The sequence below is a fragment of the Natator depressus genome, chromosome 6 (genome assembly GCF_965152275.1).
Source record: "Natator depressus isolate rNatDep1 chromosome 6, rNatDep2.hap1, whole genome shotgun sequence".
Classification (NCBI taxonomy): domain Eukaryota; kingdom Metazoa; phylum Chordata; order Testudines; family Cheloniidae; genus Natator; species Natator depressus.
This window is the reverse complement of record NC_134239.1, coordinates 106,303,282-106,315,867: the sequence shown is the minus strand read 5'-3', so window position 1 is coordinate 106,315,867 and position 12,586 is coordinate 106,303,282.

The window sequence follows — 12,586 nt, the reverse complement described above, 5'->3', positions numbered from 1 at the left end:
GCAAGGTTTACCGTGAAAGAGTGTACCCATTGTTCTATAAAATGTGTCTTTTTAAATACCACTGTCCCTTTTTTTTTCTTCACCAGCTGCATGTGTTTTAAGGATCACAGGATCTTCTCCTTCCCAGAGGCTAGTGAAGATTAGAAGGCGAAAAAAACGCACTAGCGATGAAATGTTCTCTGACCTCATGCTGTCCTCCCACACTGACAGAGCACAGACGAATGCGTGGAGGCAGACAATGTCAGAGTACAGGAAAGCACAAAATGACCGGGAGGAGAGGTGGCGGGCTGAGGATAGTAAGTGGTGGGCTGAAGAGAGGGCTGAAGCTGAAAGGTGGCGGAAGCATGATGAGAGGAGGCAGGATTCAATGCTGAGGCTGCTGGAGGATCAAACTAATATGTTCCAGCATATGGCTGAGCTGCAGGAAAGGCAGCTGGAGCACAGACCGCCGCTACAGCCCCTGTGTAACCAAGCGCCCTCCTCTCCAAGTTCCATAGCCTCCTCACCCAGATGCCCAAGAACACGGTGGGTGGGCCTCCGGCCACCCAGCCACTCCACTCCAGAGGATTGCCCAAGTAACAGAAGGCTGGCATTCAAAAAGTTTTAAACTTTTAAAGTGCTGTGTGGCCTTGTCCTTCCCTCCTCCACCACCCCTCCCGGTGCTTCTCTCCTCCACCACCCCTCCCAGGCTACCTTGGCACTTATCCCCCTATTTGTGTGATGAATTAATAAAGAATGCATGAATGTGAAGCAACAATGACTTTATTGCCTCTACAAGCGGTGATCGAAGGGAGAAGGGGAGGGTGGTTAGCTTACAGGGAAATAGAGTGAACCAAGGGGCGGGGGCTTTCATCAAGGAGAAACAAATAGAACTTTTACACCATAGACTGGCCAGTCATGAAACTGGTTTTCAAAGCTTCTCTGATGCACACCGTACCCTCTTGTGCTCTTTTAACCGCCCTGGTGTCTGGCTGCTCATAACCAGCAGCCGGGCGATTTGCCTCAACCTCCCATCCTGCCATAAACGTCTCACCCTTACTCTCACAGATATTGTGGAGCGCACAGCAAGCAGTAATAACAGTGGGAATACTGGTTTTGCTGAGGTCTAACCAAGTCAGTAAACTGCACCAGCGCACTTTTAAACATCCAAATGCACATTCTACCACCATTCTGCACTTGCTCAGCCTGTAGTTGAACAGCTCCTGACTACTGTCCAGGCTGCCTGTGTACAGCTTCATAAGCCATGGCATTAAGGGGTAGGCTGGGTCCCCAAGGATAACTATAGGCATTTCAACATCCCCAACGGTTATTTTCTGGTCTGGGAATAAAGTCCCTCCTGCAGCTTTTGAAACAGACCAGAGTTTCTGACGATGCGAGCGTCATGTACCTTTCCCTGCCACCCACGTTGATGTTGGTGAGACGTCCCTTGTGATCCACCAGTGCTTGCAGCACTATTGAAAAGTACCCCTTGTGGTTTATGTACTCACCAGCTTGGTGCTCTGGTGCCAAGATAGGGATATGTGTTCCCTCTATGGCCACACCACAGTTAAGGAATCCCATTGCAGCAAAGCCATCCACTATGACCTGCACATTTCCCAGGGTCACTACCCTTGATATCAGCAGATCTTTGATTGCGTTGGCTACTTGCATCACAGCAGCCCCCACAGTAGATTTGCCCACTCCAAATTGATTCCCGACTGACTGGTAGCTGTCTGGCATTGCAAGCTTCCACAGGGCTATTGCCACTTGCTTCTCAACGGTGAGGGCTGCTCTCATCTTGGTATTCATGAGCTTCAGGGCAGGGGAAAGCAAGTCACAACGTTCCATGAAAGTGCCCTTATGCATGCGAAAGTTTCGCAGCCACTGGGAATCGTCCCAGACCAGCAACACTATGCAGTCCCACCAGTTTGTGTTTGTTTCCCAAGCCCAGAATCGGCATTCCACTGCATGCACCTGCCCCAGTAGCATCATGATGCCCGCATTGCCGGGGCCCATTCTTTGAGAGAAGTCTGCGTCCATGTTCTCATCACTCTTGTCACTGCATTAACATCACCTACTCGCCCGGTTTCGCTTTGCCAGGTTCTGGTGCTGCATATACTGCTGGATAATGTGTGTGGTGTTAATGTGCCCCTAATTGCCAAAGTGATCTGAGCGGGCTCCATGCTTGCCGTGGTATGGCGTCTGCACAGAAAAAAGGCGCGGAACGATTATCTGCCGTTGCCGTGACGGAGGGAGGGGTGACTGACGACATGGCCTACAGGGTTGGCTTACAGGGAATTAAAATCAACAAAGGGAGTGGCTTTACATCAAGGAGAAACAAAAACAACTGTCATACAGAATGGCCCCCTCAAGGATTGAACTCAAAACCCTGGGTTTAGCAGGCCAATGCACAATCCACTAAGCGATCCCTCCCTCTGGTATTTCAGGTAGGACTTAATCTCCATTAAAGTTTTCAAGGTGCCCCTGACAGACCTCACCAAAACGATTGTCCGCCGTTGATTTCATGGAGGGAGGGAGGGGGGAGCAAATGAATACAAAACAAATCTGGTCTATTTCTTGTTTTGATCCACTCCATCTATCTTTTACATCTTTGGCTGGCAGCAGACGGTGCAGTAGGACTGCAAGCCATCCACATCTCCTGGCTGCTTGGCAGAAGTTGGTGCAATAGGACTGCTAGCCATCCTCATCTCCTGCCTGTTCACCATAAGATGGTACAATAGGACTGCCTGCAGGACTAAAGAGAATGACCTGGTCGAGTCACTCCTAATTCAGTCCCTGTGCCCATGTCTGCCCAACCGCGGCCAGGAGCACCTCGGACATGATGAGGATTGTTTTCAGGCCTATTGCACAGTCTGCTACCACAAGGCAATGGGTTGCTGCTGCTGTGTAGCAATGCAGTACCGCGTCTGCCAGCACCCAGGAGACATACGATGACAGTGAGCTGAGTAGGCTCCATGCTTGCCATGGTATGGCGTCTGCACAGGTAACTCAGGAAAAAAGGCGTGAAACGATTGTCTGCCGTTGCTTTCACAGAGGAAGAGAGGGAGGGCCTGACGATATGTATCCAGAACCACCCGCGACAATGTTTTTTGCCCCATCAGGCATTGGGATCTCAACCCAGAATTCCAGTGGGCGGCGGAGACTGCGGGAATTGTGGGATAGCTACCCACAGTGCAACACTCTGGAAGTGGATGCTAGCCTCGGTACTGTGGAAGCACTCCGCCGAGTTAATGCACTTAGAGCATTTTGTGTGGGGACACACACAATCGACTATATAAAACGATTTCTAAAAAAACGACTTCTATAAATTCCACCTAATTTCATAGTGTAGACATATGACACAATGGTGCTATTATGGATTTGCACCAGTGTGAGAGTAGAATTTAGCCTGTAAATAAAAAATGAAATCTGGCAAATGATTTACTTTATTTTGTTATAATTACTTTGTGTATTTTGCAGGAGGGCTAAAGAATATATTTTTGACAAGAAGTAATGCTTTATGTACCTCACTCTTACTCCATGGAGGAGGTTTTCTTGACAAGTATCCAGACTTCAGTAAACCTGGACAGAGTTTACATTTGTAACAAAACATGAAATGAGTTTCACCTGGTTCTTCAAGTTATATTATGAAAACTGCACAAAGATGTACTCTTAAGCTATTTAAATATATATTTATCAGAGATACATTTTTGGCCTTCTTGTTAATTAATGCAAGTTTCACATTTTAACAGGTCCACTGGTGTCCCCCCCACACGCAGAGGTCAACCTTAATAAGTCAACATTAACCAAGAGGTACCATATGGTGGTACATGAGATAATGAACTTATTTCTGATCAATAATAGTATATACCAGTCACCAAAGGATGTTCTGGTAGCTTGAGTAAGAAACACATTATTTTCAAACCTTAGTTTTTAAATTAAAAAAAAAGAGTTTAAATTGGCACTGGCACTCCCCATGCTGTATCAATTCTGTAGAATAATGGAGAGATTTAGTCTGAAGAGTCTCTCTATGAAAGATAGGAGTAATTACTATTGACTTCAATAGGAATGTCTCATATCCTGCAATGGGGAAAGAATCAGGCCAGATGGTTGCTGACCTGGAAAATTCCACCAGCATTAAATTCGGCTTGATTGAAAATGAGAGTGGTTGGCTACTGAAAGTTTGTCAGCATTCCATTTAGTCTTTGGGCTCCCCCAATGGTCAACATGTTACCTTTTGTTGCAATTAAGGGTTCCTTAAGTCATCCTAGTGTGCCTATTGCAGTGCCTATTGCAGTGGTCTGAGAACAGAGGAAGATCTTTATGCTGTGCTCCATGCACTGCAATGCCAGAAGCTTCAAAATGGACTGAATGAAGAACAAAGAGCCTCAGTTTTTGAATTTTCTTCTCTTTCCTGGATTTGGTTGAACCCTTAAAGTACAAGTTAAATATCGTCAGGAAAGTGACTTTTTAAAAATGGTATCATAACTCAACTGGCTTGCTCCTGGTGTGTCATCGCTGCCTAATTTCATGACAAAATACATGTAGATTCAAAACAGCTATGGAAGAGTGAGCTGCATTCTTTTTGGGTGCATTATAAGAGGTTCTTGGAATAGACACAAATATTGGCCATTGATGGTTTCAATATCAATGGGGAAATTTACCAGAAAATAGCAGGTTTCTAAAAACTGGTTTCCTTTATAATTAATTCTATTTCTCTTAGGTAAGAGTATTCAAAAGAGTTTGGAACCTTCTGAAAAGAATTATCTTTGAACACAGAGCACCATAATAAATAATGATTTGGAACAAACTGTTCAGGGTGGTGCGGTCCAGTTAACAGGCCTCCCAGTGGACTGGGAGTCAATAGACATAGGCTCTAGTCCCTGATCTGCTGTCTGTCACTGGGCAAGTTTCTTCACTTCCCTGTGCATCTCTTCCTTCTCTGAAATATGGAGATGATAAGAATACTGCCTTTCTCCTATCCTTGGATTGTTTTGTTCATTAACAACATACGTTTTTGGGGACAGGTATCTTTTGCTATATGTATTTATAGTGCCTAGCACAACAGGGTCCTGATCTTGGTTTGGTCCCCAGTAATACAAATAGTAATGGGGAGGGTAAATTTGGGTTTCACAGGGTGGCTGGCCCTTGTAAATGAAGTATGTCCAGCTCCCCAGTGCTCCCAATTTGGCCAATTAAGAGGGCATGGCAGCAGCTGGGCTATTAATGGTCAGGGAGAATCTGAGGGGAGAGGCAAAGGAGAAACTCCATAAGAGAATGATCCAGTGAATCTGGGCTGCCAGAATCAGTCAGGAAAAAGACATTTGACTCCTGCCTGGTCAGTCAGGAAGGCAGGTGAGAGCTGCCAAAGGCCTCGGGACTAGAGGAGATCCCTGAAAGAGCCAGAAAGTGTTTCCTGGGGGAAAACTGAAGTCAAGAGAAAAGCAAGAGGGTTTGCCAGGTGACCTCTCTAAGCCAGAGAGTCAGGGATGGCAGGTGTTGAAGGCAGGAGGACCAGCAACAAAGGAACTTTTTTGTTGACTTTAAGCCTGAGGAGCTGGAGCTGAGGGTCGAAGAGGACTGAAGGCAGGGGCTCACCTGCTGACATCTCCATGCTGGAGAACTGGACCCAGGGGAACTGTGAGAGGGTCAGGGAGAGTGAGAGGTGCTCACCCGGTAAAGATGATCTCCCAGGAGAGACACTGTGGAGGTTCCTGCAGGGAAGAATGGGGTTGCACTCCAGCTGGAAGGGGTGGGGTGGCTGTCTTGTCACAGGGATAGACGAAGACTGACAGAGTTCAGATGTGGTGCGAGGCACATATTGTGTGCAGAATGTGGGGCATCGAGGGATGAGAAGTTTGGCATTTTAATGACTACTGGCACTGGGGTGATAAATGGACTGTGTGTCGGGACTTATGTTTTGGGTTATTTGTGCAATTCTTTGTAATAAATCAGCCCCAAGGAGGGCTACTATTGAGGCAAGAGGGTCTGTAGTAGACTCCTTGGGTTATCTGACAGGGGAAATTGAAGCGGGTGCACCAGTTGTGCTGTAGCCTGCCACAAGAGGGAGCTCAAGTTGGGGCCACCTTATGTTGGGGTGGGGGAGGAGGAAGAAATCTCAGGCCACTTCAAGTCAATTAAACCTCAGGAACTCCATAAACTTGAATGGAAAATTCTGCTCTCATTCTCAATAACTCCAATAAGTTCGTTGGAGTTGTGCCAAATTTCCATTTTTAAAAATCGGTTTAGAATTTGTCCATAGGGACTGTTTTTGTCACACTTTTACTTGTATTATCTTATACTGTTTGCGGTCTGACAGAGTTACAGCGATGAATGATATCAACTGAGCCATCAGCATCCAGCACTATTCCATTAGATCAAACATTTGGGAGCATCATCAGTATGTTACATTACCAGCTGCTCATTGAGCTTAATACTATAGTACTTCCAACGTTCACAATTCATTGTGTAAAGAAAGGAGTCTTTCAAAAGGTTCTATCTGTGTGTTTAGAGGAAGACATAAAAGGCTTAATGTCTCAGGAAACTTGTAATGGAATACAGAGCTGTTCCCTTGTTTGTGACTCATTCAGTAATGTCTGAAAATCATTACCATCTGATAGCTGCTTAGTGAAATGAGGTGTTGGTCTCAGGTCCAGTTCTCAAGTGTTCCCCCATTGCAGCTGGGAATGGTTGGTCATCTCAGCAACCTGAATAGAAAATCAGTGGGCCTAAAAAGGAACCTACTTTCTCACGCCTCGCGGTTGCCCTTTCTGTTTGCAGTTGAATCAATGTTATGCCTGTGCTGGTGCCATGTCACCCCTGAACTGTAGATGAAAAATGGACTTCAGTCTTTAGGATTGTCCTTTTGACACTTCTCAGCAGTAGAAAAAGAATAGTTTTATTTTTGTCTTTAACATCTCTTTGTTTGTTTTTTAACTTCTGTGAAGAATCCGGGGATACCAAAGTAGCAACATAACCACAGTTTGTAATGGATGCCCTCTATTATTACAGTCACTATGGAAGCACATTTATAGCAGGAGTTTGAACTAACAGTGTGGCCGCGCATCTACTGGAGTTGCAGATTAAACTACTTGCTCCTCAAGCTTTGAACCAGTCACCAGTGCAATGGGGAGGAGAGGGACAGCATTAAAAGACTGCACCACGGCTCCCTACGCTTTAGTTGTTTTGTGGAGAGGGGATGTTGGACTCCAGGGCAGCCAGTCTGGCTTCTTTCATTTGCAATAAATCTATCTTAAATAAGATGGATGTGCTTATGGTTGTGTTAATGGTGATAAAAAGATGCTATCATGAGTGGTATTGCTCAAAAGATTTTCAGTAGAACAGGTTTCAGAGTAGCAGCCGTGTTAGTCTGTATTCTCAAAAAGAAAAGGAGGACTTGTGGCACCTTAGAGACTAACACATTTATTTGAGCATAACCTTTCGTGAGCTACAGCTTATGCTCAGATAAATTTGTTAGTCTCTAAGGTGCCACAAGTCCTCCTTTTCTTTTTTCAGTAGAACAGTGTTCTGTCAGAATCATAGAATCATAGAATATCAGGGTTCGAAGGGACCTCAGGAGGTCATCTAGTCCAGCCCCCTGCTCAAAGCAGGACCAATCCCCAACTAAATCATCGTAGCCAGGGCTTTGTCAAGCCTGACCTTAAAAACCTCAAAGGAAGGAGACTCCACCACCTCCCTAGGTAACGCATTCCAGTGCTTCACCACCCTTCTAGTGAAAAAAAACATCTTCATCAAAACTGAAATGTTTGCAGGAGCATGTCAATTTTGATGAAATTGTCAATGGAAAATTTTCAAAATAATTAAAAAACAAAATGGAGTATTTCATTTTGGCTTTCCCATTTTGATATATTATATTATATTTATTATCAAAACGAGATGTAAGAACAGTAGGACAATGAAACAGACTGCCTTGGGAGGTCATGGAAGCTTCTTCACTGGAGATTTTCAGAAGGAAGCTGGATAGCCATCTGTCTTGGATGGTTTAGCCCAACAAATCCTGCATCTTGGCAGGGGGTTAGACTAGATGACCCTTGTGGTCCCTTCTCATCCTATGATTCTTTGATTTTAAGATGTTTTGGCAATATTAAAACAAACCCTTTCAATAAGGCCATTTCCATATTTCTGAATTCATAGTGTTTTGAATCTCTGTTCTGTGAAAATTTTGATTTTTTATCTTAATTCAGGACAAAAACAATTTTCAGCGTGCCAGAATTTCAAGCAGGATGGATATTCCATTTTCTAACTTGCTCTAATTATAAGCTGTGGCTACATCTACATTTTCTAATGCGAACATATAATAAACATACAAGAGCCCAGCTCTGCTATCTCTGTGCTGTGAATTCCTCAGCCTCTAGACCCCCTATTCATTTGGAGACTCATTGCAACATCCACCTATATCTTTTGATGGACCATGTATGGGTGCCGATACTGCTGTGCAGTGTGACATGCTATGTATCCCAAGCATGTCAGAGCTCTAGTGATTAAAAGCTCCTCAGAGAAGTAGCCAGTCCTCGCAAAGGATTTTCCCAGAATAAGGATAGAAGCTTTTAGAGCAGTGCCCCACATGGTAGCAGTGGTAACATCAAGGACACAGATTGGGGTTCTGAAGCAGAGCTGCGAAGGCCCCGCACAACAGCAGAGGTACTGGCCATCAACGTTATATAGAAGTATTTGCTGATGGAGCCATTGGGAGTATCTCAACTTTAGGAAGTCATTTGCTTGGCCTGCCATTAGCGAAGATACAGCGATGACAGCAAGCAGGGAGGGGGAAGGAGACTAAGATAAAATAATGGTAAAAATCTAATTAACATACTTTTCAGTTAGGAGAACCTAACTGGTGGTTCATTTAAACCTGAATATGTTATGCAAGCCTCAGCAATCCCTCATAACACTGCCTTCTAAAAACTGTAAAAAAAAAAAAAAAAAAAAGATCATGCTTTAGCCCAGCTATTACTTTACATTGATGATAGGCGGTTAGAATACGAATACAGTTTGAAAGATAGTACCATTTCTTTGATACATCAAAAAGCACTCTGCAGTAGACTACTACTTTAGTAGGACACTTATAGTCAAAGCTAGTGTTTGAGTATCCTCCTAATGTCAAATTACAATGACAGAAGCTCTAGATATATCAATTTAATCTTAGTTCAGAAAATCTTATAGTTCTGCTTTAGCGAAGTCAAATGGACTTTTATACTTTTTCAGCTTGAAATTGGACAACGAATAACTTTTATAGTAAAAATGAAATGCAGAATATGGTTGAAAGGGTAATCGTATTCAGTGTGAAAAAATAAAGCACTTACTAGTTATTTAGCACCAAAGTTGCCTGATAGGAAACTATGCTAACAAGAATGAGATTACAAAATTAAAAAAAAAAAGTCTTTTACTAGTAAAAGATACTGGGTCTGCATCTCCTCTTACACTGGTCTAAGAGCACTGACTTCAGTGGAGCTAACTCCCATTTACAAGATGAAAGTGAGAATTGGGCCTGCTCTGTGGATACTAAACTGGTTGGTTTGGTACCCTATAATAACGTAAATGCATTTTGAGTCATCTTTTGGATTTTTAAAATAAATCTGTTTAATCATTTGTATTATTTTTTTTTTAAAAATACATATGTGTTCATCTGTACAATTAAAACATGTAACAAAATATAGTTGTCACTGGCTACTGCTTTTGCCAAAACATAAAACTAATCCATAGAGTGAGTTGCACTCTGAATCTTAAAATTTGGCAGTCCAAGACTATGAACTCAAAGGGTTAAGAAAATGATGTATCACAAATCTCATCATGAGTAAAATGTCTAACAGGCTTGCCTGAGTTGTAAAAACTCCCAAGCCTAGATATAATCTAATTCAAGGATTAAATTATGTAATTTAAATTACCTGCCCTAAATATAAAAAATTATCTGCCCTAGATATCAGATGTTAGGTGGTTAGCATTATCTGCATATATGTAACTTTTTTTCTAGGTAGTATCTTAAGTACATAAAAAGAAGCAAGGTTTAAACTGCCTACCTGCAGAGAACAGCATGTTCTCTTACATCCAGTGTCGCACTTTCAGACCTGCATTGCTCCATTTTTGTTGTGTTTGTTATGATTGGCTGGGAAGTTAACAAACTGCCTTTCCAGTTTCCTCTATTTTGAATCTTTTGGGATCACATAACAGTGGCAGTAATGACCAAAAAAAAAAAAATAGCAATTCAAGAACCTGAATAACCTCTCAGTTTTCCTTTCTTGTCATGACTGCAGTAAGGAAACTCTAGAGAGTATTGTGGAAGTAAACTATCCAACTCTTTGGTTTGCTTAAGAGGTAGTTTGTGGTCAGGTACCAAACAGATGTGTCAAATTACTTGACTTTAATTTCAAGTAATTGGTGAACAGGATTACTCTTGGGCTCAAGGGAATAAAAAACAATGCAATTCATGGTTCTGAACCCATCTGTATAAAACCAACTGGAACTTGTTGCTAGTGGGTATGTTATAGCTGCCCATGACAGGTTTGGATGGCACATACTTATGTATGGTATAGTCCATCTGACCCTAGATCTTTAGTAACCTTAACCAAAGCATCTGAAGTGCTCTCTAGAGGTTTTTGTGTGCATTATCCTACTCTTCTATTTCTCTGACAATATTATCAGGATTAAAATAATGATTCACTATTCATAAACAAACTAGGGAAATGCAATGTAGATGGAGCTACTATAAGGTGGGTGCATAACTGGTTGGAAAACCATTCCCAGAGAGTAATCATCAGTGGTCCACAGTCATGCTGGAAGGGCATAACGACTGGGGTCCTGCAGGGATCAGTTCTGGGTCCAGTTCTGTTCAATATTTTCATCAATGATTTAGATAATGGCATAGAGAGTACACTTATAAAGTTTGCGGATGATACTAAGCTGGGAGGGGTTGCAAATGCATTGGAGGATAGGATTATAATTCAAAATAAACTGGAGAAATGGACTGAAGTAAATAGGATGAAATTCCATAAGGAAAAATGCAAAGCACTCCATTTAGGAAGGAACGATCAGTTGCACACATACAAAATGGGAAATGACTGCCTAGGAAGGAGTACTGCGGAAAGGGATCTGGGGGTCATAGTGGACCACAAGCTAAATATGAGTCAACAGTGTAACACTGTTGCAAAAAAAGTGTACATCATTCTGGGATGTATTAGCAGAAGTGTTGTAAGCAAGACACGAGAAGTAATTCTTCCGCTCTACTCCATGCTGATTAGGCCTCAACTGGAGTATTGTGTCCAGTTCTGGGTGCCATGTTTCAGGAAAGATGTGGACAAATTGGAGAAAGTCCAGAGAGGAACAACAAAAAATTATTAAAGGTCTAGAAAACATGACGTATGAGGGAAGATTGAAAAAATTGGGATTGTTTAGTCTGGAAAAGAGAAGACTGAGAGGGGACATGATAAGAGTTTTCCAATACATAAAAGGTTGTTACTAGGAGGAGAGAGAGAAATTGTTCTTCTTAACCGCTGAGGATAGGACAAGAAGCAATGGGCTTAAATTGCAGCAAGGGAGGTTTAGGTTGGACATCGGGAAAAACTTCCAACTGTCAGGGTGATTAAGCACTGGAATAAATTGCCTAGGGAGGTTGTGGAATCTCCATCACTGGAGATTTTTAAGAGCAGGTTAGACAATCACCTGTCAGAGATGGTCTAGATAATACTTAGTCCTGCCATGAGTGCAGGGACTCGACTAGATGACCTCTCGAGATCCCTTCCAGTCCCACGATTCTATGATTTGACCTCAGATTGTTGTCCTTTGTCCTGCATGATTATCTACAAAGCAAACAAAAATGCACATTGTTTATTAATTGTATTGATACACGAGGCTTGGATTCCTTATTCCTTATTCAGTTTTCCTTAGTAGTCATTGTATAATTATGTCAGGGTGAAGAGTAGTATAATAAGGAGTACATAGGTGTGTATTTTTTCCAGAAGACTGAGAGTTTCTCTCTTTCATGGACAGCCTAGTTGGACTTTTGTTTTTACTGCGTGAATTTCCTCTGACTTGCCCCAGTTTATTGCCTTTGATTTCAGTAGAGTTACTCCTGATTTACCCAGCAAGTACAGAAAACCTCATGTGAAAGCCACTTCTAATGAGATTTCCAGTCCAGTTTCTCAGAATCAAGACATCTTGCTAGTTCAAATAAAATTGGGATACATTTGTCTGAGCTAAAAGGGCCTGCTGCAGCCTTGGATATCATGGGGTAGAAATCCAGTGTATTTCTTTAAACTCTTGTTAAACTCTAATTGCTAATACAGTTGCTTCTGAAGAGGGTTTCATCGCTCTACTTTATTTAGTGGCATTGCTCTATTTCCCCTGTTTCTGTGACCACCACTGAAGCAGACTGGGTTCTGCTGCACTTAAACCAAACTGAACATCCGCTAGGCCACCTGGTATGTGAAACACCTTAAGGGACTTGTGAAACAGTTTGGTGACCACATAACAAACCACCGGTTACACAGAGTCTCAGTCAGACACACACGTGCAGAAGCAGCAAAAGGGAGGGAGGGAGGGAGGGAGGGAAGGAAATGATGACCGTGCACTTTTAAAAGTCACCCGTGTAGAC